Below are 26,590 nucleotides of genomic sequence, written 5' to 3'. Positions count from 1 at the left end.
TTTAATATTAAATTTCTGGAGTACTTGTGAAGAACAGCATCAAGCCACTTGTGTGTGAAACAGAACATAAAATGAACTAGGTCTCTATTTCCTATCACAGACTTCTGAACACTGAGCCACTTGTCCAGGTGTTAAGACGATGGGTCAGAACCACAATGAGTAAGCAAGGGTCTATGATAGAAGACTATCTTACTCAGTTTTTACTTTTAAACTTTTTTTTCCTCTCTTTTGTTTTTTGTTTTTTTAACGGAGGTGCTGGAGATTGAACCCAGGATCTCATGTATGCTAAGCATGTGCTCTACCACTGAGCTGTACCCCTCCCCCATCTTACTCATTTTTAAATTCCTAGCACCTAACACAGTACTGAGCACACTGTAGTGCTTAAAAATAGCTGTTTTGTAAATGAATCTATGAGTAGATACCTAACTACAGGACTGAATTTACACTGCTTTCAGAATATGTTACATGACATGTTACATAGGAAAGGGGTTAGTGATCTAGTTCCATATAACAACACTGCTAGCATAAAAGAGGGCTCACTCTAAAGGTATTGAATTCAACCAGAAGAATCTTAATCCTAAGTGAATACCTTAAGCCATGAGTAGTAACTCTGAGAATGCAGGGTTCCTGAAGTTGACCAAATGTCAGGTTACATACTGGAAGTTTCCTCAGTTGACGAGGAACCATCATCCTGGAAAAACGTTCACAGATAAATGAGGCTTGTGTGATGAATAAGAGACTATCATAGAAAATTGATAGATCCCAGTTGCAAATGGAAAAAAAAATCAGAGATAACAGAAATGTAACTCTACAGGCAAGATTTTTGAGGAACTTGCTGCGTGGAAATGGAATAGCAGGATGGGACAGTCCTCAATCTGAGCCACCCCAGAGATTGTGTCTTGGTCTAAGACTAAGCTTTGCTAGAAAGCAGAGTTTGGGAAAGGAGGCGTGGAGGCCAGGGGATGGTGGCAAAATCACTAGTTCAGGCAAAGGTCAAGTTATGGTAGTTTGTTCCCTCATTCAGTCAAAAACAGGTGCTGGGCGCAGAACTGGATGTTATAAGAAACAAAATAGCTGCAAGTTAGACATGATTCTTGCCTTTAAGCAGTTTACAGTGAGGTGGCTCCTCTACCTTTTAGGACAGAAATAACGAGAACATCATGTACTAGTTTTGAATTCTTCATTTGTAAAGTGAAGATATTACCCTCTGGCCAACCCACCAAAGCCAAGTTTGGAGATAAAATGGTAATGTTATTGTAGAGGTGCTTTATAACCATAAAATATTATAGGGAAAAAGTATATTCTTCTTCAACTACCACTATGATGACAACAGCAGTAGCAAAGAATAAAGCAAGAATTTTAAAAGAAGATACAAATATTGAAACAAGTTTTAAAAATAGTAATGACTAAGATGACTTTCCTGACAGGATGAAGACATTGACTGGGGTGTAACTAACAACTCGCAACCAAGGCCAGGGGAGGCACCACTGGAACAACCCTCAATCCTTTCTGCTACTTTTGGTCTGTTTACAGATAGCTTTATCAGCTTGACTATAACTGTACCTAGATGCAGCCACATACTTGCACTGTTTATGATTTCTCTCTCTCTCTGCATCTCAGCTGGGTCTATTGTTGCCCTATGGTTCAGTATGAACTAGTTTCTACTTACTTCCTATTTCATTTATCAATCTTCTCTTGTGACATGGAGCTAGGACTCAAGGCCAAAGAAATACAAGTTTGGTTGAAGTAAGAAACGTTTGGATGTTTTTCTGATTGAAATCATTCCTTGGATGGTAATTTTCTGCTGAATTTTGCAAATGAAAAAGGCAACGCCCCCCCCAACCCTGCCCCGAGAATGTCTAAGCATTGATTATTAGCTGTGTTTTTAAAATTCTGAAGCTTTATCTACTGCTATCAAATCAAACAAGAAGAAACAGGAAAGTCAACATTCCAGGCTTGAAAATTCAAGAGAATAAGGTAACTCATGACCATGGCACAGTTATGCACCATGGAAGTGGTGCTTTGGAAGCCCGCAGTGCCTGAGCAGAAAAGGGAAAAGTGAGGAGAAATGAGAAAATGTCAAGAGGTAAAGAAAGAAACGGGTAAATTAAGACCAACCTCCCCCTAGTGAAACCAGAGAGGGCTCTTCAAGAAATAAGAGTTCGAGAGTGGGCATGGCATTTCAGTAAGTGCTCCGCATCAGGCGGAAGGCCAGATCACGACAGGGGCCCAGGACAGCTGCAGAGCCTGGGGGATGCACACCCTTCTGCTTCAGTCATGAGTGGGGCATTGGCATTGCCTGGGCCAGGAACACAGCAGGGTCAGGAGCCTGAAAAAGGCTTTGCCAGCCTTTTAGTACTTGTGTTGATTAAACTTTAGTTTCATTCTGTGCCCATATGCTTGCTGATGTGACGGAAATATTTTCATGCTGTATTAAAAACAGCATAGTAAATATACTTTCCTGTTTTCTTCCTGCTGCAACACAGACAGACCTGGAATGAACGCTTGGTTTTGCCACTTACCAGCTGGGTCACTGGGATAAATTATTTTACTTCTCTGAGCCTCAGGCTTTGCTCTTCTATGCCACGAGGACTAAATGAAATAATTGTGTGTATCTAACACTGGCATATTAGGCTCTGTAAAAATACTATTTCTTTCCTTCCTTTCACCCATGTCCTCAAGGTACCCGGTCATAGTTCAAAGTTAGCAGCCAGTATTCACTGAGTTCCACACACTGTTCTAAATGCTTTACTTGTAGTAACAAAGTAATTTGCACTTCAGACCTACAGGGAAGATACTACTTTTGTTCACATTTTTCAGAGGAGGAAACTGAGGCACAGAGAAGCTAAAGAGCAACTTGCCCCCAAGCTCTCATAGCTAGGAAATCGCAGAGCCAGGACTCAAATCCACAAACTCAGGCAATGTCGTTCTGAAGCTGGTGCTCTTAGCCCCTGCCCTGTGACGCCTCCCTAACCCCCCGTCAGTGTTGTTATCATGAATTCACACCCGGGCTGTGACTATCAAAGGTGGTAACGTGGCAATGCCCATAGGAGCTATTTTTCTTGCCCGAGTAAATTAGATTTTAGAAAAAGAATGGTCTGATTTAAATCCTGGCTTCTCTACTCCGAGCTGTGTGGCTCGGAACAATTACACCTATTCATCAAAGGTGTTGGGAAGATTACACAAAATGATCTCTGTAAAGTGCCTGACACAAAGCAGCCATTCCAGAATGTGGTTGCTATTACTGTTACGCTTTGAATTTTTTAAAAATCTGCTGCTTATGGGTTTTTTTTTTAATTCTCTCTTACTCTTTGGCTCTAAGCAGCCACTTTAGCTCTAATAGTCTCTCATCCACAACATTAAATTTGCTGCTTTTACTAGGAGATCGTGGATTAGAATTGGTAGTTAATACAGAGGAATAATCTGTGAAAACCAGGTGGAAATTCAGTACTGGCAAGTCTGAGGTTGAGATTTGTAAAAGTACAAACATAAAATTGCCCAGATAAAAGGATACGAATAGAACGTTCTTAGGTCCTAATGTCCCCATTGCTTAGGGAAGAAACAATAAAACAGTGCAGTCATTCATTTGACAGGAAAACTGTGAAATAACCCCCTTTCTACATGTGGCATTGAATAAGTCCTTGTTAGGACTATTTTACCATATGATCCAGCATTCCCACTTCTGAGTACATATCCAAGGAAATGAAGTCACTAGAAGAGATATCTACATCCTCAGGTTCATTGCAGCATTGTTTATAATAGCCAAGGTACAGAAACATCCCAAGTGTCCACTGACGAATGGATGGGTAGAGAAAATGTGGCATAAACATACAATGGGATATTACTCAGCCACAAAAAAGGGAAATCCTGCCATTTGTGACAACATGAATGAATCTTGAGGGCATTATGCTAAGTGAAATAAGTCAGACAGAGAAAGACAAATACTGTATGATGTCACTTATATGTGAACTCATAGAAACAGAATGTAGATTAGTGGTTGCCAGGGGTGGGGTGGGGGAATGGGTGAAGGTGGTCAAAGGGTATAAACTTCCAGTCATAAGATGTGTAAGTTCTGGGGCTCTAATGTACAGTTACAGAGACTACAGTTAATAATACTGTATTGCATGCTTGAAAATTGCTAAGAGAGTAGATCTTAAAAGTTCTCCCCACACACACCAAAAAGGTAATTAAGTGATGCAGGTGTTAACTAATCTTAGTGTGGTAATCATTTCACAATATATACGTATATCAAATCATCATGTTGTATACCTTTAACTTATATAATTTATATGTGATGATATCTCAATAAAGCTGGGGGAGAAAAAGAAAAGAGGTATAGACATTGGAAAAAAATTAGATACATTCCATTACAAAAGACCACTTAAATAAAATATAATTACACACCAGAGGTAACCCTAGATAAGCATAACAGTAATCAAAGGATTAAAAAAGGAAGTGAAAAAATTTAAGGCTCTTTGATTCTATTACTCTGGACAAAATACTCTGAAAAAGACATTCACAGCTCACTAAATATTTATGGGTTCCTCTTATTTCTCAGGCCCCTCGTAGTTGGGCAGGGCCCTGCGGCTTGTTCTGGTCAAGGTCTGTGAGTGGATGTGCGAGCATGCAACCCTCTCTCTTCTGCCGTGACTATCAAGCAGCCTGTTCCCAATGGTGCAGCTACAAGACGGTGGCACCTCTATCATCCTGGGCGCTGAGTGACTCCAGGGAGCAGGGCTGTGCCTCAGGCCCCATTCGATGTGTAGTGTGGGTGAGAAATAAACTTTTGTTGTGTTAGGCCGGTTTAAGGATTGTTTATTACGGCATCATGGTCTTAGCCTGGTTAATGCAGTCTCAGATAAGTAATTTTATACACCACGCTACAGTTAACACAGATACTGCAAATGCGTGATCGTGTTTAAGCTGGCAAAATGCTGCAGAAAATTCAGTTGGTCCAAAGAGCATAAAATTAGAGGTTATATTGTCTTAGATGGAAGCAGTTGAGGTTTATATTAGATACTGGGAAAATTCCCTAAGAAAAGGGGCTCTTGAAGTGAAACCGTCTGTAAAGGATGCTAGGGGAGGATTTACGAATCGGATGGGAAGGAAGTCTCACACAAGAAGAGATGGTCTTCGGGTTGCTTCTAACTCTCGAGCTGCTACCAAGGAACTGTGGGATGTCTGTTCCCAGAAGAACTGCAACAGTTGGTCTCGGAAGGTTTGTACAGAGTTTTTCAGAGAAAGCATGTGGGCTTCCATTGTGATTTTTCATAACTTGTTCCTACTTTAAAGCTGGGCTGGGGTTCAGGAGAGAAATTAGGTGGACGCCACACAGCTGAGCCAAATTTAAATCAAAAAGTAGGGCTGCTGCTTCCTGAGCCACGGTGACTGATGAGATTCACCGTGCCTTTCGATAGTGATGGCATTGAGTTTCTCAGCTTTTCCTGCTCTACAGGTATTTAGCATTCTCTTACCGAGGTATATTGGATAAGGGCTCATTTGGACTATAGAAGTTCTCATATAAATTACATCATATATTTAAAATTGCCTCTGAGCAAGAAAACGTGAGAAGCAATAAATATATTTACTTACAGAAACAATCACCTTTCTCAAGGTCTTCTGATTTCTCAGATGTAAGTGGCAGTATGGAGTAAGTTTTCCCTCAGCTATGGGGTACTAAAAGAAGTAGAACATGTTGCACACATAGTTTTCAACTGTTAGTGAAAGCATTTTTAAATGGTCTTGCGCTAAACATTGTATTGAATGTTTTGTGTGCCTTTCTTTTACAATTTTCAAAATCTTATTGTGCAAGGACTGTCATCATTCACAGCGATCAGATGAGGAAACTGAGGACAACTGTTGAGAACTTACTAAATTCTGGGCACTAGGTGAGACGAACTGGGTGTCTTCTTCCATTTTCTCACCTTCAAGAATCCATCCAAGGACCCAAATTCATGGCGAAGACAAGCATTTTAATTGATGTTACTGCACAAGGGGCTCTGTGACCACGATTACACTGACCTGTTTGGTCTGATTTTGCTGTGGCTCTTTTCCCCACCCAAGTTACTTTGCAGGGAAGTAGGAAGAGCTATTACTAATGTGGTCTAAGGCTGATCTACAGCCAGTTGAATTACTCACATTTTCCCAGACTTGATCTGCTTACCTTGCTGCTTCTCCACCTCTTCATTATCTAACTGAAGTGCAACTCCACATAAAATACTGTTGGTATCATTTTATAGAAGAAGCTAATGAAAACAATGAATGACAGAAGTTCCCAAAAAGCAAAAAATCTGCCATTATCAATTTGCTGGCCCTTGATATCACAGCTATGCCCTTGATAAGGCAGAGATAACGCTGTAATAAGCACATTATAAGGGATTATATCAAAATGCTATTCAGGTGGAGAGAAATTTGCAGGTATTAAGGTAGGCATTTTATGAAGCTCATCTTTGATCTCTCCCTTTCCTTCAAATCTAATGTGCTACTAGTGTTGAATCTAATTATAAATGTTGCTTGAATCTTCCTTACCCATTGCTTCTCCCTTATACAGGTTCTGTTTAATTTTTGCCTACATTACTTACTGTCATAGCCCCCAGTTGGTTTTTCCAACCTTTGATCTCAGCCATCTATAATCCATTTTCCCCACTGCATTTGGGTAATTTCTAAATCACCAATATGATTACATCTCCTTTAGTTAGACGGGGCCCTTATTCAGTATACTTCAATAAAAGAATTTGCCTAAATACCTTTATAGCGTGAAAAGCTGAGAAACTCAATACCATCACTATCTAAAGGCACTGACTAGGAATTTCCATCAGTTACTATAGTTTAGGAAGGGGCAGACCTGCCTTTCCATTTGAATTCAGCTCAGCTGCATGGAACCCATCTAATTTCTTTTCCTGAAATCTGGCCCATCTTTAATCTGGCGCTCTGCTCAAACTCCTCACTATTTAGAGGGAGCCCCAGGTTACTTAAGAGGATATTCAGGATCCTTCACACATCAGCCCAAGCTTCCTTTTAAAAAAATACTTAATCTACGGTTTCCATATTTTAATCACAATATAGTCATTGTTCCCAGACATACTGTGTACTTGCCCAACCCCACACTTTGGTTCATGCTCCGCCTGCTATCTAGGATGACCCTCTTTTTCTGTCTGTTTTGGTTATTCTCAAGTCTATTTCCAACGTTTCTTCTTCTGAGAATACACTCTGGGGATGTGGACCTAGTCTAAAATGCACTGCTCTCCTCTCTAACTCCCATAGCTCTTAGTTTGTACTAATCAGGTTCATACGGAAGCTCGTTATGAATAAACCTGTTTTCTCTGCTGAGATAGTGAAGCAATTCTGAGAGGATGGAAAGAGAGCCAAGTTTGAGGTGTCCCATTTCAGTCACTTCCAGAAAGTGTGGATGGACATATCCCTGTCTCATAAAGTTAAATAAAGATTAACTTAGATGACATACATGAGAGCATTATAGGCTTGTCACATATTGGGTAGCAGGATCCTGAGCTGAGAGTGGAAATATACCTAATTCACCTCTGTGCCTCCCCTCCACCGGCACACACTGTGTGCTCAATGAATGTTTGCTGAAGAAAATAAAAGAAAAAAGATAAACATTTCCATTTCCATCCAGCAGACAGATAAAATAAAAATGAACTCTGCACTTGTACAGAATATTTTACCTTTAAAAGCACTGACATCTCTTATGCTGAACTGTATAACATCCCAAAGAAGGAAAGTAGTATTGGTTTCCTTTTGCATCTGGAGAGACTGAGGCACAGAGCAATTAAATGGCTTGACTAGACTCACAAAGTTCGCCCAGAGCTTGAGAGAGCCTGGAGCCATGGTCTGACGCTCCTTATTTGCGTCTAGAAGACGAGGTTGTCTGTAATGATCTAATGTTTGCTCCAGGGTGGGAAATAATTTACGTCTCAAAATCAATTCAGGAGACATGTATTTTGCATGGACAAGATGGTGCATGTTTAATTCTGTATTTCTGAGAAGGGAAAAAATTAGATCAGCTGTTACTGCAGTACTTTTCTCAGCTCCATACCTGGACTGTTTTCTTTGGCTCTTTGTTCAGAGAAGTTATCATCTTCTACTTTGTCCTGTGGAAAATCGTCTCAGAAACTCTTGAGCACCATCTTAAAGTGAAAGATGGAACAGCAAACTCCAAGCACATATTTGGGTCTGTTTGATATGTAATAGCTTCTCATTTCAATCAGAATATGACTGCTCACTGAATAAAATCAGGTTAGTGACAACGTAGTAGAAAAGTCTGATATATATGTACACGCATGACTGGAACGTCGTTCTGCACACCAGAAACTGACACATCGTAACTGACTGTACTTCAATTAAAAAAAGAAAGCATAATTAAGTACAACTTTGACTGCAGACTTTGGAATCAAAATGACACTAACACTTAACTGTGTAACCCTCCAACATTTACTTCCCCTGCCCGAGCTTTAGACTGTTCATCTGCATTTGGATTCAATAATACTTTCCCAACGGGGTAATTCTGAGATTTAAATGAGGCGACAGACCTACAGAGACCCTCAAATATTGGTTACTCAATAAATGTTAGATTCTTATACACATTAAAACTCATTTATTAGAATCACTGGGGAATCAAACATTAAACATAAATGAATTATTCAGATAGAGCTCTTTCTAAAATAGATGTCGTACTTCCCTGCTTTAGCAAACAGAATACGCTAAACTTAATTTAAACTCTCCTGAAGGCTCATGACTTTCATTCAACACATCATTTATTGCCCTGTGCATAATGCAGTGATGTCTTCAAGGCTACTGAGCTGTACAGAGCTGTCTGCCTTTGCCCTAAATCTGCCACACACTTAAATCCTGTTGTGTTACCTCTTTGGACTGGTGTGCAGCCCATCTTCTCCAGTTGCACTGCACTGGCCTTATTTTAGCTTGGATTTCTAGCTTGGATTACTGCCAAAGCATAATCAGTTTCCCTGTTTCCAGTCTCATCATCCCCAAGTCTTTCCTCTGCACTCAGCAAGAGTAATTTTTCTAAAACCAAATCTGACCACTTCATTTGCTTGTTTAAAAAAAAAAACAAGATGAACAAACCAGCCCCCTGCCCCAAACCACAAAAGCACCAATGGCCCCTCCAGGACTGCAAACTCAAGTTCAAATTCAGCATGGTGCAGATGTAAACACCTCCCTGGACTGGCCTATCCTGGCTCTAGCTTCTCCTCCAACAACCTCTCGTGCCTAACCCTCAGTGACCTCTACTCCAGTCATGTTGAACAGGGTCTTGTGTGGCAGCTTCCTGAGGGCAAATTCCTGGGTCTTACCACACTCGCTCTTGCTCACGTGGCTCCCTCTGATTGGAAAACTAACACCTCCTTCCCTAACCCTGGTTTTCTGATAAAGACTCACAAATCTTTCAAAAGATGTCTGAAACATCTTAGGTTTTGGGCAACCTGTCTGGCCCTTCCTTCCCCAATTCTCTGACTGGAAGAAGTGACCACTCACCCCTTCCTTTGTGACGGCATGGAGCCCTGGGTATGTATTCGTGACACCGGCGTGTTGTCGGATTACCTGGGTATCTCCCACCCCCATCAGACTTTTGCCTCTGGAGGACATGACGCTGCCTCCCCAGGCACAGAGTAAGTACTCTGCAATCACTGAGTCTTTAGTTGTCTGTCTCTCCCTCCGTCAGGTTAATTTTTAGTTGAGATCCCTGCCATTCCTCATACTATTTTACTTGTAATCTACAGTCAGAATTAAACTGACGCTAAATAGGTTTTGCATGAGGGTCTGTAGAGATCTTTTCCAGGCAAATCTATGAGCTTGGAAAGTTCATGCTCCCGCCGACATTTGTTTTGGTTGTTAGTTCTTAGTGGTGTTCTGGATCCTTGAGATGGACAAATAAACTGCCCACAGGGAAGTGGAGTGTAATATAATAGTGGCGCTGTTTATTGAAACCTTCTCTAGTGTTCCAGGTTCTGGGTTAGAAACTGAGGATAGAAGGGGCTGGTCAGTAAGGCATCTAAGAGACTCTTGTAGATTATTCATACCATTTAAAACAAATTTGTGATATAGATGTTATTAACACACACACACTCTAGTTTTTAAAAGATGAGTTTACACAACTAGCTATGGCGGGAGAGGGGTCGATACTCAAACCCAGGTCCGTCTGCATCCAGCTGTGCTGTCGTTTTACTATCTCTCCCCTTCCTATTGGAACTAACCTCTGGTGACAGGAATGCAGTGTTTCTCTCGGGAAATTTTCTACATCTCCATTCCTCCTATCACAACTCAACTTTTCATTCCTGAATGCATAAAGTCAAATTGCAAAGTGAGGTGACCTGAAGTTAATGGGACTTATTCTGATGCTATGACTTATTACGGTAGCTGCATATGAACGAGCAGGGCAGACGGGGGTGGAGAGAGAGAGAAGTCTGAAACGTCAAAAGCTATTCTTGTTCTCAGTCCAGCAAGCACACAGCCTTCTAGCAGAGGGAGAGGTGCAGACTGGGGCATCTGTCCTGGGGCTCAGCACTGCCCACTGACCCATCCCACAGGTAATTGCTACCTCTGGCAAATCCTACCTTTCTTAAAGTCTGTGTACAAGCTTAATCACATTGAAGGATGGAGATGGGGGCTGTTAGACTGGGCTTCTCAAGTGTAGTCTACAGCAGAGACTGCAAACAGGCTTTGCTTCACATGCCAAAGCAGACAGCATTACAGTGGCTGCTGAGAAGGATTCTGAAGTAGTCTCTAGACTCACAGGGAAGAATGCTGGGAATGATGAACAATGTCTGGTCTGAGATGGAGAGACACATATCTTGTATTTACCTACCATCTTTGGTAAAAGTTTCAATTGTCATTTAGCATAAGCCAGCCTGTGATGCTACTTAATTGAGAAGTCTGTTCTAGTTCCTGAACTCAGCTGAGAGCATACAATGATAGAGTGAGAAACAGTCTATCTGTTGGGTCCGGCACATAGTAGGTGCTCAATTAATGTTTACTAAAGAAATGAACACAAAATTCTTTGGCTTTATGTTAGAAGAAGGATAGAGTTCTTTTTTCCCCCACAATAAATGAGGGAAGTGAACACACTGTGGTCACTTTGCAGAGTCCTGAATGCTGAGAGTTGAAGGCATTATACTATATGAGCCAACAGTTCCCAGACTTAGCTGAATTCTCTAAGATGCTCTGTATAAACAGGATGCCTGACCCTACCTTGTGGTGTTCTGATTTGATAAGTGTGGGGCGGAGTCAAGGATCCTCTGGCTTTTGTCTGTTTTAACTATTTGCTAGCTCCCCAGGCAACTTGTATGATCAACGTGACTTGGGAACTACAGCTGCAAGTTAATATGGTACCACCAAAGTTCTTAAGGAGAGGAATGACTTACTCCCATCAGAGATCTTTATTTGCAATTCCCCAAACTCTGAGTCCTGTTTGCCCATGGAGATCAGGCCTGTTCCTGCCTGTGCTGAGATCCTGGACCTGCCAGACCTCTTCCTGGTGAGTCAGACTCCAATCCCAAAGAGTTCTGTCACCGTGCCCTCTCTCTAAGGAAGAAAGATGAGGATTGAGCACAACTTTTGCAAAACAGCGGAGAGATTAATGTGCTGCAGTGGGAATAAATCACGGATGGAGGAAATGAATGAACAGCATGTTTCTTGATTTCAAATAGCATTTCTGGACACGAACGAGTTGCTCTGCCTTCCCAGTTTAATTAGTTTTCTTACGAACTCTCCCCAGCATTTTCATTGCAGCCAATTATCTAACATGTTCCAGGATGAAAATCTGGTCATTACGAAAAACATAATCGATTTGACCCGTGCTCTGACACAACACTTTGCAAAATGCATGTGCCTTCATACTGATTAGTCCTGCTGAGCTATTATTTTTCAGTAAAGCACAGCACCATGCTGGCAGTGGACAGTGCACTGGTATCATAAAAATATGAGCTCCTCGTTTTTGTGGAAAGTTACAGCAAGGAAAGTGTGGATGGAAGTCCAAAAGGACATCATCTGTCCTAAGACTCGGGCTAACACTCTGTCTCCAATACCACCTCCCTGCAGAGGAAAATGCTAAACCGAGAGGGGGAGCCAGGCGGAGTGGAGGTGATGAATCTGAGTTTCAGGGCAGCCACTTGTCACTTTCCAGGCTTAGGACTGGGCAAGTTCCTCAACCCTTTTGATTCACAATGCACTTGTCTGTAAACTTGGGCTCACTATTACCTACCCCATGGGGCTACCCTGAGGAACAGGGGAAGTGGAGAGAGTGCCTGAAATATTACTAAGTGCTCAGTGAATAGTGCGAAGGCTGCATTATTCCTGACCAAGTTACAAAACTGGCTGGCCATGTTTTGGTTCCAATTTTGTTGACGTATGTATAATTTTTAAATAAGTAAGGCAATATGATCACATTTTAAAGAACATTCTTACTGATCCTTTCATGCGTCTATTTTCTATGACCATACAGTCAATCTAGGCCCACACTCTGTTTTTTTTTAGTGGACAAAAACGTGTGCGTGCAAGACAGAGAGAGAGAAAGAGAGAAATATCACACATTCAAGAAATTGTATAAAATCTCTCTACTGAATTTAAAGAAAAATAAAATGACTGTTTTACATAATCCACCACAGTAAAGAATATTAATAACTCAGAATCCCTCTGCTTGTGTTTCTTAACAATAGCATGTCCCTCCTGACCATTCTCTGTCCACAGACAACTCTCCTGAATTTGGGGCAAATCATTCCCTAATTCTCTTTATGGTGTTATAACATACATATGTATCCCTAAATAATATACGGAGTATGGATATAGACATGGAATCACACTGTATATATTTTCCTATGACTTGCCTCTCGAAGCCCATTTAATATTCATTATATGAATATAACATAATTTATATGTCCATTCCGACTGCTAGGCATTAGATTATCTTTAGGTTTTATTAAGTGTTGGTATAAATATCTATTTTACACATCTCCTATGTATGTGTGCAAAATTTCCCGAAGGTACATACCTAACAAATGAGTTGCCAGGTTATATGTTCAACTTTACTAAATAATGTTAAACTGTGTCCCAAAGCAGGTGTTCCAGCTGACACAGTGGATGGAGTTCCAGTAGTTCTAAATCCTCTCCAACACTTGGAACTGACTAGATTTCTGAATTTTTGTCAATTTGGTGACTATGAAATGGCGCCTTATTGTACTTCAATTTGCAATTCCTTGATTACTAATGATTTTAAGAAGCTTTTCGTATGCTAATAAGTCATTTACATCTATGTTTTTTTTTAAGTCCTTGCCCATTTCCTATAGGGCTGTTTGCCCCTTTCTCATTGTTATAGTTCTCTATATATAGTGTTCTAAATAGTGATCTTTTGTCAGCTCTGCATGATCCAAAGATCTGTTTCCTTCTATTTTCAATTCTTATCACATTTCACCTAAGAAAAGTCAGACACAGGATCCAAAGGTTTTCATCTTTCTAAAACTACTGATACGAATAGCTACAAATATAGACAGATTTCAAGCTAAATAATTCATTAGTGTGGTTTAAAAGAAATATATTCATGAATATCTTTGCTCAAACTTGCAGAAGGTGCTTGAAGAGCTTATTAAAATAAACCAAACTAAGTTAAAAACAAAAAGGCAGCACTGTGATGATGAAGGCTTTCATGTCAAGACTCTGAATACACTAAGAATTTATCTTCAATAGTTTGCCTATATTCACGATGACAACACTTCAAATGGCTTCTTTTACTCGTAAGACATTCTGTCTATTTCTAGCGCATTTATCACCTAGCCAGCACAGACAAATCTTAACTGAATTTCAAGTGTGGTCTTGGTGTAAAACTTCTAAGAATAATTTTGTACTTTAATACAATTGTCTTGGAGTCATATTTTTAGTTTCAACTCATCTTTGGGCTTATGAGGAACTTAAGAATACACTCTACTGAAATTCAGGTGTTTTTAGGGCAGTGAAACACTCTGTATAATACTATAATGATGGGTACATCATTACATATTTGTCAAAACCCAGAGAATGTGCAACACCAAGAGTGAATTGTAATGTAAACTATGGACTTTGAGCGACAATGATGAGTCATTATAAATTCATCAGTTCTAACAAATGTACAGCTCTGGTGTGGGAGTTTGATAGCTGGGGAGACTGCACATATGTGGAGGCAGCAGATATACGGGAAATTTCTGTACCTCCTGCTCAATTTTGCTGTGAACCTAAAACTGCTCTAAAAATAAAATCTATTAAAACTAAATTAAAAAAAACTTTAAATGCAGGGAGAAATGAACTTTCTAAGATCTACTAAGAAGTAGTATTGAATACTGTGGAGGGGGAGCAAGTCAGCAAACATAAAAGTCACAATCAGTGTGTAAAGCAATGGCACCAGGGAAATAATAACTACAGAAAAGACAATGGTAACAGCTAACAGCAAATGCTTACTGAGTGCCAGGCAATAATCCACAGAGTTCTACTTTAATAAACGCAGTTAATCTTCACAAGAACCTTATGGGATAAGAATTGTTATTACACTCCTTTTAAAGACGAAGCAACTGAAACTCAAAGTTTAAGAACAGGTTCAAGATCACTGAGTCAGTTAAAGGTGGGGCAACTCTAAGTGTTGGGAGATTTCACTGGGCTGCTCTCTGCTGTTCTTACTCCTGTGTCACCGCTCACCTTCTAAAGAGGGGTGCAGAGCCAGGCTAGGGAACGGATCACAGAACAGTACACCCGAGGGTACTTTCACAGAGCTGTATGTGAGCAGGTACTGAATGTAATAGCATAATTTAAAGTTCAAGGTTCCACTATGGTCCATAAATGTGAGAACTTCATGTTTCTTGCATTTCAAGTGTAAAAATTAATAGACAGCAACCTTAATTAAATAGAGTCAGGAGACTAGAAGGGGGAGCTCTCATGCTCTTCCACAATTACAGAGCCCAAGAGGAAGAAGAAAGACTCCTCTTCTGTCCTGGCAAGGACTCAGCCAATGAAAAGTCTGGGACCCACTGTTTATGGTAGCCCTTCCAACTTCCTTTCTCCTTCTGTAAGAGTTCTCCTTCCCTCCAGGGTTGAGGGGATTTGCACATGGCTCACCATGGTCACAGACCCTGAATTGCAATTCTCTGCTGATCCCTAATAAACCCATCTATGCTGGAGAAATATCTAGCAGGTCTATCTGTTTTAGGTCAACACAGGGCAGTCAGCATTTTTCTGATATCAAACCATGAAAGGTAGTAATAAAAACACTTGCATCTGTGTTATGCATAGCATTTACCCTAGACTGTCATTACGACCTACTTATCTGTGCACTTCACTGGACTGGACATCCTAGGGGGAAGGGGGAAATATTTGTTGAGTGTCTTTATTCTGCTAAATATTATGCTGCCCTTTGGAAATGTCATTCTCCAGTCATCAGGAGCTCTGTGGTGTTTAGTTTAATTCCAAGAAATGGAGCTGCTACTATGTGAAAACATAAGTTATCTTCGTGTACTAAGAGAATTATGCAAACTTGGTATCCACAGTGGACTTAACCTTTTTGTTAAGAACCAGATAATTCATAGCCAGGAAAGAAATTTAAAGACACCATAACAGAATAGGCAAAAAAATTGATAATCCATATCCATCTATCTAATTCAGTAGGCACTTCCTGTTTTGCTAAGAGGAGGGAATCCTTAGATGGATGTGGCCAGAAGCTAAAAAACGTAACCTTATCAAAGTGTGACATTGGTCAGAGGTCTCTTGAAAGCCATTAACACCTTCACTAGCATTTCTCATTGTCTCTGAAATCAAAGAATCCATTTTAGCTCCCGTTTAGAAGCATCGGCAATCAAAGAATCCATTTTAGCTGCCCTTTAGAAGCATCGGCCCACCACGGTTGTCAGTGTCTCCATGGAGTTGAGTTTGCCTCCATTTCAAGAAAGACAGGTACTGCCACTTGAAAGCTAAATGTCTGAATCTTATACTCTCAACATTCACAGAAGGAACCACTTCCGTTAATATATTCACGAGATAGTCACGCACTCTACAGTAGAGACTAATTGTCCTTGAGCATTCATTTTCCCCCTTTTCTCTTTCAGGGATACAACACCTCCTGCCCACCCAATATGGAGTTTTAGGAAGGTATACCCAGGTAAAGATGACATTTCCTACAATCACTTTAGAAAACTGTTAACAGTTTAAAGTATTTGCCTACCTAAGACCCTGCAGCTTCATGCTGGTATATATACACAAGAGAAATGAGTGCCTATTTTCTTTAAAAGACTTGTAGAAGAAGGTTTATAGCAGCTTTATTCATAATATCCCCAATTTGGAGACAATCTGAATGTCCTTCAACAGAAGAATGGATAAACAAACCATATTATATTCATGCAATGAAATAATGCATAAAGCAACAAAAGGTAGCAGACCACTGAAATACAAAACAAAATGGGAGCCTCTTAAAAACATTATGTTTAGCCAAAGAAGCCAGACATAAAAGACCACAGACTACACTGCATACATACAAAGTTCAAGAATAGGCTAATCTAATTGATGGTTATGGAATTCAGAATGGGGGTTATCTCTCAGGGTGGGGGTTGAAGCCTAGCACTAACTAGAATGGAGCATGAAGAAACCTGGAGTGTTGGAAAGTTCTGTATCTTGATATAGGTGGTGGCTACACAGATGTATACTGTCATTAAAATTCATTGATCTGTGCACTTAATTATACTTCAGATAAACAGATAGATGGGGGTGGGGAGAGAGAGACACACCCTGGGAGTCCCAATCACTGGGCACAACCTGAAACCCTCTCTGCAGTATTTAAAACCAATACCAAACGTGATTTTTTTTAAGGCAATCAGTTATTAAGCTACCAAGGCTTAAAGGAGGGATTTGTGCCTCCTCCCTAGTTATGACTTGTTTCTTGTTTAAATTATTTATTTGTTTTTGGCATATACCAGCTGGAAGTGAGCTGGGAAAAAAATCAACTAAAGGTTAAAATGAGCCTGGGTATAATAACATGTCAACAATAACCTCGAACTTCTCTAAAAATTTGAAAAAGAATCTGTGCACCCACCTGAATGTCACAAACTTGGGAGTAAGGGGATAAGAGAGACACTTGTGTTTAGCTCTTGACTCTGCCTCTGCGCGATCTTGGCTAAGGTCACTGACTCTGAGACTGCTTTCTCATCTGAAGAATGGGGTAATAATCTTTAACTTCTAGGGTTGCTAAGAATACTGGCTAAGTGGGATGCGGAGACCTTTGGGTGTGCAAGGGATGTTACTGGAAGCATCTGAGGGCTTTAGGGCTGTGACCAGTGTCCTGTAGCTGAGCTTGGGTCATGGCCACATGAAGCGCTTGCTTCATAATCTTTAATTTTTACATAAAGATGAAATCATTGTATGCTACGATTCATTTGTAAAATGAGCATATCAATTACTATGACATTAAAAACACAGTAACATTTTTGAGCCAAGAAGCAGAATTGTGCTTAAAAAAATGCTTTTTTTGAGTTTATCTTTTAAGAAATCATGTATTGTAGGTTTTGAAATATCAACAATGTCATCTTTTTGTACCACAAAATAATTTTGTCACAAATCCTATATAATAAAAATTAACATTATGGTGTTAAAAAAAAAGAATTCTGAGTGGACATATGAAGAGGCCTTAGAATGTAATACACACACAATAAGTTCTAGCCACTATTACTTTCTTAGGAAGATGAGATCTGTACCTCAAGAAAGCGATTGAGTGTGTACGTATTTGACTCTGGCATTTCATTCATTTAGATGTATTTTGCCTTGTACACAAAAGGTTCAGAGTACCTACAACATATTTATTACCAAGTGAAATTACTCCTTTATTCACAACACCTCTGATACCTTCAATTCAAAAGGCAACAGACAACATCAGGCAGCAAGCAGCAGAGGCCAACCTTTCCAGGAAAGGTGGGCACGCAAGGACTCTAGTCTCTCCTTTCTCCTTCCCATGCATTTATATCCAAGCTCAGCCTCACACAGATTTTACAGCACTTAAAGAAAATAGCGCACGTGGCTTCTACCTCTCTGAGCGATGAAACTGACTCAGTAGTCCTCGGTCAACCTGACATCACACGAACCTTCAGGTACCACAACGGCTTCTAACACAAGAGCGGAAAGCAGAGTTGGTTATGCTGTTTGTTGGGTGGCAGGCTAATGAAGGAAGTGTTTTTCTTTTATTTATAGCTCCATTATTATGATTTAAAACCTAACAAACCGTGGTGGGGGTTCTGTTACACAATCAAGGGTCTCCAATTAGTTCCTCCAACACAACAGACTGTTCACAGAACGCAGATAGCAATTAGGTACACATCCCCACTTTGAATCCCCTGCTGTCCAAGAACCTTCTTTCCTGCCAACAAAGTGACAGCAAGCAGCCAGCATGTTCAAACAGAAGTCCCCTTTCAGAGTAAAGTATTAGGTGAAACCATATGAAACAGTGACAATCTCATATGGTTCAATCTAATATTTACATCAAAGCATAGGATGAGTTAAATCAGAGATGAAAATGACCAAAAAGGAGCTGGCAAGAGTAAGGGTGTTTCCTCTAGTCCAAGTTCTTCCACCAGGGACACAAACTGCCTACATGGTAATGAACTTAGAAAATACCCTAGGCCAGGCAATCCCTTAATCCCAGACATGCCCTGCTACCTCAACACACAGTCTTTGCAAAGACTTCATGGGCTTCAGAGCCCCAAGAGAACTATCACCAGCCGTGTAGCCAACACGCCCCCGCAGGGCTCCGTGTGCCTTCAACCTCACTGTCCAACAGGTTTACTGCCAATGAGAAATTTGGCTTTGGGCTCCTTTCTGGCTCCAAACACAACTAGGGCAGATGGAGGAGCGCTGGGAGCTAGTGATGGCAGAATTTTGAAATTTCCCATTAAGATGGCTTGATTTTTATGCCCACAACATACAAAAAAGAAAAAAAAATAGATGAATTGGATTTTAGGACATGATCTAACAACTGACTTTAAACCCCAAAATAAAATACATATTTTCCTATTACTGACCACAACACATTGTGTATAAGAGCATGTGGAGATCTTTGAATGAACATTCTCTTCTTCTCACTCTCCATCTCCCAATTCCTGCCTCCCACCCTGGAGTTGAAATAAGCTAAAAATTCAAATTCATAAAGTGCAGTCTCTTTCTATGCTCAAGCAAAGAAAATTCTACCGGAAAAGTTTGTTTCTAAAGAAGCCATATTGAAGCCCTATGGTTTCTATTCAATTTTCTTTATTAATCCAGAATTATCTCTTCGTGTGCAAAAGAATTAACCTTTCCAGGGCAAAGACTGTCACATGGGTGCAGGCTGGATACGACTCTGTAGGATTTATGGTCAAGTTCAAGATGTTTGGTGCTTGAACCCACATGCTTGTACTTTTGGCAAAGCTGGGGATTATTTTCATGCTATCAAGTTTTGAATGTAACCCCAGGGCTACATTCCTCAGATACCATATTAGGTTAAAGAATTGAAATAACATTGTTGAGAGTCTACTCTTTTCATGTCCAATTCTTAAATTCACTGCAAATAGCAGTTCTCTAAGATCTGAACTTCTATACTATGTAGCTCCCCTAAAAGACTCTGTTTAAAACAGAATCTGAAAGCCAGTGGATGTCAGACAGGAAGAGATCTCAGAGATGACCTTGTTTTCCATCTAAAAATCTGAGGACCAGAGATGGGAGTACTTTGTACAAAGTCATACAACTTGAACCTAGGTCCTCCCGTTTCCCCAGGCTGCATGGATCTGTACCCAGGTGGGAAAAGAAATGTCCCTACCATGTGGGCTGTGACTGGGAACAGAATAAAAGAAAAATGGGAAAGTAATTAAACATTTATGGAGCCCTGCTATTTTCTTGGCACTGAAGCAAACAAAGCAAGGAGAGAAAAGAAGAGAACTTGGGGAACAGCAGTATAGCTACCATCTATGGAACAGTGACAGGAGAATAGACAAGGGTGACCATGATGATCTCTGATTCTATTAAGCACATCCTATCGTCCTAGAAGGAATGCATTACATCATTTAATCCTTATAACAATCCAGTGATGATGATGATGAAAAATAATAGTGGCACCATTTATTGAGCATCGCTTCATATGGGCTGAACATTGTGCTAAGCATTTTATAAACAGTATACGATTTTATTTATACAACATGCTAATAAGCTTTTTCTCCATAGTATAAAAATGAGCAAACTGAGATTTAGAGAGTATAAATAACATGTCCAAGGTCACACAGCCAGAAAATGGAGGAGCCAAAGTAAAATCCAGGTCACCTGATCAAAGAACTTAAGCTTTTAAGCGCATCACTATTCTGGTTCACAAAAACAGGCTGGTTACAAATTAACACAAAACTCTTGCTGCATCAACACCCCTATTCTTTTTTATTCTCCTCAAGAATAAGCCAGTTCCAAAAGAAAAGTCGTTCTAATCCAAAGAATATTCTAATTGTCTCATCTATTTCTGTTGCAAGCTGTAGCAAATCACAGTTTTGGCATTATATCTAGAACTGTTACTGGCTGTGGTCATTTTAAAAATCCTGTGTTTTAACAGTGGGGAAACAATTTCATAGCCCTTTTGAGTGAAAGGGAATTGGGTTTAATGCATGGAGGGAGAGAGAGAGGGAGGGAGGGAGAGAGAAGGAGGAAGGGAGGGGAATATAATGGAAGGAGGTACTATTTATTCACTGCTTCTAGGATTCTGTAGGAGACCATGCAGTTTAATAATTTCAGCACTATAATTTTAAGAATCAGTAGCCCTGGCAACTAAGCTTATGATTGAAGCACGCTATAAAAAAAGAAACATTGTGTGGTGGCTGGTCCCAGACAAACTGACAAGCTTTGTTTTATTCTTTTGAAACCCAAGGCATTATTTACATACACTCAGCTAAAATACAGGATCCCTTCATTAAAAAAGATTTTTACACTTATCTGCATGTAAAAATAGAAATAGTTGAATAAGACCATGTATTTTTCGCTTGTGCTAAATTACTGGTTAGAAAAGAAAATCATAGAAATTCACTGAATGGTACTGAATGATGTACACTAAAACTTAACTATGTCTCCTTGAGTGGCACTCACTTGACTATTCTTTTCTTCGTCCCCCAAGCAGTGATGTGCTATGACTCTGAGCTGAAGGATGGCAACATGGGACACTGAAGGGCTCCTTTCCCAGTGGCAGTGGCAGCTGTCGAGGTGATTTAATAGCTATTCAAAGGCCTTTTTTTTTTTTTTTTAAATTCTGCTTTCCAGCTCTCAGGGCACCAGTCCACCTTCAGGTCCTTTTGAGGGGTAGTGGTTCAAGTGGGCAGGAAGCATATTTTTGGAGTAGTGCACAGGTGTAAGCAAAGGTGAGAGATGCCTTTATATTCTTGACCTTAGTTGCAAGCTTGTAGAAACTGAGCACATTAGACTTAAACCACAGGAGAAGGTTTAATTTTCCATGTGGAGAGAGCACAAGATTGTGCTTGTCCAGGGCAATTTATCATCAATCCATCCATCTGTCCATCTATCCCTTCCCAACTCCCAAGAGCAAGCACAGGACTAGGTGCTTCAGGGACATACCCAGGCACTAGAGCACAGTATTAAAGAGTCAGACCTGGGCTTGAATATTGGCTCCGTCACATAGAAGTTGTGTAGATTTAGGGCAGGTTTCTTGACTCTTGAGTCTCAGTTTTCTCACTGTAAATGGGGGTCAATAATATTGCCATATCTCCCGCTGAATTAGTGTGGAGATAAGTAAGATAGAGCACCTGACACGTACCCAGTGTCTGGTAAGCAGCAGGCGTTTCAGGTAGCAGCACTCCCATTCTAGGTGTGAGAAAACTGTAGCTCAGAAAAGGTAAGTGATTTGTACAAGATCTCAGATCTAGTAAGTGATGGAACCAAGCCTACACTCTGGGAGTGTGAGAAACATTCACGCTGCTCAGAGTAGCCTGCTTCTCCTTTAACGAGCTCAAGGTCAGGGAAAAAACAGTTACCTAAACATGGAGTCTCCTACAATCCCTATAACTGGAGTGCCATGAGAGGATGGGGCAGGGAGATGTGGTGCCTGCACTGGGTCTTGAAAGGCCTTTGAGAACCTCTTAGACAGAAATTCAAAGTCGGGGAGCCTGCACTCAGATTGAAGAAAGAGCTGGTGCAAAGGCAGGCAGAAAGGAAAGAGCAGGGTGCTCCCTGACGCCGCAGCCCAGAGACTGTTAGGGGAACTGGAAGTAGGGGCGGGAGGCAAAGTTGAGACCAAGATAATCTCCTTTACCTAGTAGGTGATCTGGAGCCACAGATACAGTTTAAATAGACGGATGAACTTAAGAGTTAAAATGGCTGGAAGTGAATCACACTTGAATCTTTTCCATTTTCTCTTGGAAACAGAACATCTCTCCCACCAGGCAGGATCATCTAATGTTTCCATGCCAACCGATTGCAGAGGCCTGGGATAGGCTAAACCCCAAGGCGGGGAGTGGTGCAGAGTAGTGCAGGGAAGGAAGACAGTGCTGGGGAAAGGCCAGGGTCAAACGGTGATGGTGGGCTGGGAAGAAAATGGGGGCAGTGCACGACAGAGCGTGTCGGGGGGGGAATCCCTAAGAACCAGAAACGAGGATTCGGTAAACTTAATGGTACCTAAATTTATTGCCTGGTCATTACTACACACACACACACACACACACACACACACACACACACACACACACACAGCACTCAAACAGGTTATAGTACAGGTTTTTTGGTGCCCACCTGTACTCTGAACATTCTCAAAGGGACCTCATGCAATTTAAGAACTTCTAATCAGTTCATTTCTTATTCACTCGAGATCAAAATATGAATGTTAAAACTCTCTGATTCTCAAGGAATCTTTCCAATGTTTTCAATCTGCTTTCCAAAAGTTCCTTAGTTTTAAACTAGGACATTTTATTTTTGCTAAGTGTTAGCAAGTGGTAGCATCAAGTTCAAGGTTGGTTTCCAAATTCTGAGTCTGAAATGCGATCAAAATTGAAAGCCACCCCAGGAACTGGACTTCCCATTAGTTGCAGGTTGGCACTAACCAGACTTCCATGTAAGAAATCTAAGACTTTTAAAGCTATTGTTCTCCAGTTAATGAGGAAGTAAATAAAGTAAAAAAAAAAAGACGAAGAAAAAAGATAAAGAAAGAAAAAGAAAAGATAAATAGTGGTTCATAATGTTACTACTACATACTGGAGTCACTAGGGGAGCTTATAAAAATAATGATGCCCAGGACACATTCTCAGAGACTCTGACTCAAGAAGTTTGGCCTGGGCCCTGGGCCCTGGGCATGAGGGTTTTTAAGAGCAGTTGTGATATTGTGAATTATAATAAGATTTGCTCTTTGTCCCAGTCCTGGCACAGAGCTCCTCATATCCTTGGAATGTCCCAAGAGTCATGAAGGTGTCTCTTGCGATTCATAAAAGCCCCTTTCAACCATGCCTCAGTTTCTGTTACTGAGTTGACTTTTAGAAGGTCCCTAAGAATGGGAGCTGCTTGCCTGGGAAACCATATGATTACAGGACGGCAGCTTTCAGCCCCACTCTTAACCTCTGAAGAAGGAACACAGGCTGGAGGTTGAATTCACCACCAATGGCTAATGATTTATCAGTCATGCCTCTGTAATGAAGCCTCCATAGGAATCCTAAACGGTGGAGCTCAGGGAGCTTCTAGGTTGCTGCAAACATGGAGATCCTGAGAGGGTGGCCCTCACTGGGAGGGTGATCCTCCTGGCACGGGCATGGGAGCTTGGCGCCTCCCCCCCCCCCGATACCTTGTCCTAGGCATCTCTTCCACCTGTCTGTTCCTAAGTCATATTCGCTTCTAATAAACCAGTAACCTACAGAGTAAACTGTTTTCTTCAACTCTATGAGCTGCTCTAGGAAATTACTGAACCAAGGAGAGGATTGCGGGAAACTCTAATTTAAAGCCAGCTGGTCAGAAGCATAAGTAACAACCTGAACTTTCAACTGGCACCTGAAGTGGGAGCAGTCTTGTGGGGCTGAGCCCTTCACCTGTGGGATGTGACACTCTCTCCACATAGATAGTGTCAGAATTGAGTTAAATTGTGAGACACCTAGCTGGTGCTGGAGAATTGGTCGCTGCGGAGAAAAACCCACATGTCTGGTGTCTGTAGTGAGTTATTCAGCGAATAGTATAAGGGGAAACAAAAGTTTTTTCCTGCCCTCCCCAGGTGATTCTAACATGCAGCCACTGTTGACAAACAGTGAGAGAAAGCTCTCAAAAAGCCAACTAGTAAAACCAACCTACTTTAGAGACGCTTCTTGGCCCTTCCCAGGAGAGAAATCCAGTGTGAACTGGTCACAGTGGGACATACCCTACCCTGGCAGGCACTCCCATGCTTGAGAAATCCCTCTTAATCAAGACAGATCAATCCAAATTCAGTGTAGAGGGTGAGGAGGGTTTGGACATCCTTTTGTTGGTCTACCCACTAGATCGGGAGTACCCTAAAGCAAGGACCGAGTGTTTTTATCCTTGTAGTCCTTGAATCCATCTAAATGTCTAGCATATGGGCTATCAACCATTGTTTATAAAATGAATGAATGGAAAACTCTGAGGCACAAGTGAACGAAATGAATGTTAGACTTAATTTTCACCAGACTTCTTTCTTAGCACATTCAGTAAGTCAGGGGCATGGACAACAGCTGCTTTAATGAAAAGCAAAATGAAACAAACAAACAGCCAGATGCCCTTTGTAATTTCAACAAAATCTAACAAATATTTATGAACTTCTTTGTACTCAGACTCTGTGCTATACTCTAAGAGCCATAGACTGAGCCTTCCAGCAAAAGATTAAGATCTAGAAGCACTGACTGCTGGTTCTCTATCGATCTGTGATTAGTCCACTATTTTAAGAACTCTTAAACTATGTTTTCATTGGTATAACATGGCTGATTTGCGTTTGAGTGGCTTAAAAAGTGCAGCAACCAGTATTTTGGATGGGGCTGGGTAGATCATTCAGCACTTTCTGTGATTTCAGCAGTGTTTCAAATAAACTCTAAAGAGCATTATTTTCCAAATTTCCTTTATCCCAAGCAGCATATGGAATTCTTGCTTAAATTATGATTTCTAGGGGATAGGCAAGCACTGTCACAGAGGGTCTGTAAATCTTCAGGATACCTTATCCTGCAAATTCCTGATTGCAGCATTTTTACAGATGAAAAGATAACGTTGCGGGAGGGGAGAGAGAAGGAAATAGGACTTAACAAATACTGTCTATTTCGTGGCAGATACTTTTTGAGGCAATTAATACTTTGGCTGGATTTAATGCTCGTAACAACCCTTTACATGGATATTATTACTCTTGTTTACTACTCACTCTTTTCTATCACTAAAGGTTAATTTTGCCTGTTTTTGAATGTTACACGAATGGAATCATATAGTGGTAGGCAGAATAATGGCCCCCCAAAGATGTCCATGCTCTAATCCCTGAAATCTGTGACTATGTTATTCACATTGCAAAAGAGACTTTGTAGATGTGAAGGTTAAGGATCTTTAAGAGAGAAGGTTATCTTCGATTAGCTGGGTGGACCCCATCTAATCACATCAGTCTTTAAAAGTGTTAAAAGTATAGAATCTTTCCTAGGTAGGTGACAGAGAAGCAAGTGAGAAGGAGTGAAGGAGTAGCAGTACTTGGTTTTTTATATGAAAGATGAGAGTGGGCATGTTTAGGGTGGTATGGCCATAGACTACACTGTTGGTGGGAATGTAGCCATTATGGAAAACAGTATGGACTGTTCCTTAAAAAACTGAAAATAGACTTACTCTATGATCCAATAATCCCACTCCTGGGAATGTATCTGGAGGAAACTCTAATTTGAAAAGTTACATGCACCCCAATGTTCATAGCAGCACCATGTACAATAGCCAAGACCTAAATATCCATCAACAAATGAATGAATAAAGAAAAGTTGGTATTTATACACAATGGAATATTACTCAGCCATAAAAAAGAATGAAATAATGCCATTTGCAGCAGCATGGATGGACCTGAAGATTGTCATACTAAGTGAAGTAAGCCAGAGAGAGAAAGAAAAGTACCATATGACATCACTTATATGTGGAATCTAAAAAAAAAAAATTACATAAGTGAACTTATTTACAAAACAGAAACAGACTCACTCACTGACATAGAAAACAAACTTACAGTTACTAGGGGGAAAGGAGGAGGTGGAGGAGTAAAATGGGAGTTCAGGATTTGCAGATACTAACTACTGTAAGTAAAGTAGATAAATAACAAAGTCCTACTGTATAGCACAGGGAACTATATTCAATACCTTTTAATAGCCTATAATGAAAAAGAATATGAAAAGGAATCTATGTATGTATAACTAAATCACTATGTTGTACACCAGAAATTAACATAACATTGTAAATCAACTGTACTTCAATAAAAATATAAAAATAAAGATACAACAATAAAAAAATATGAAAGAAAAGGGCCACCTGCCATGGAATGTGGCAGCCTCCAGAAGATGGGAATACCTCTCAGCTGATGGCCAGCAAGAAAGCAGGGATGGTAGGGACACTCCTACAA

The 26,590-nt window shown here is 40.6% G+C and overlaps 1 protein-coding gene and 1 long non-coding RNA gene across 23 annotated transcripts in view; one reads left to right on the top strand and one right to left on the bottom strand.

The window, feature by feature from the left end:
* Positions 1-26,590, bottom strand: part of DLG2 (discs large MAGUK scaffold protein 2) — a 1,735,130-nt gene that overhangs the window by 103,353 nt on the left and 1,605,187 nt on the right. The window lies entirely within an intron of this gene.
* LOC140698948 (uncharacterized) lies at positions 4,016-4,797 on the top strand. Its single transcript, XR_012076959.1, has 2 exons — positions 4,016-4,065; positions 4,559-4,797. It is a non-coding gene; the product is annotated as an uncharacterized lncRNA (long non-coding RNA).

Source organism: Vicugna pacos, chromosome 10, assembly GCF_048564905.1.
Source record: "Vicugna pacos chromosome 10, VicPac4, whole genome shotgun sequence".
NCBI classification, from domain to species: domain Eukaryota; kingdom Metazoa; phylum Chordata; class Mammalia; order Artiodactyla; family Camelidae; genus Vicugna; species Vicugna pacos.
The sequence above is the reverse complement of the archived record's forward strand: the minus strand, read 5'-3'. Positions and strand labels throughout refer to the sequence as shown.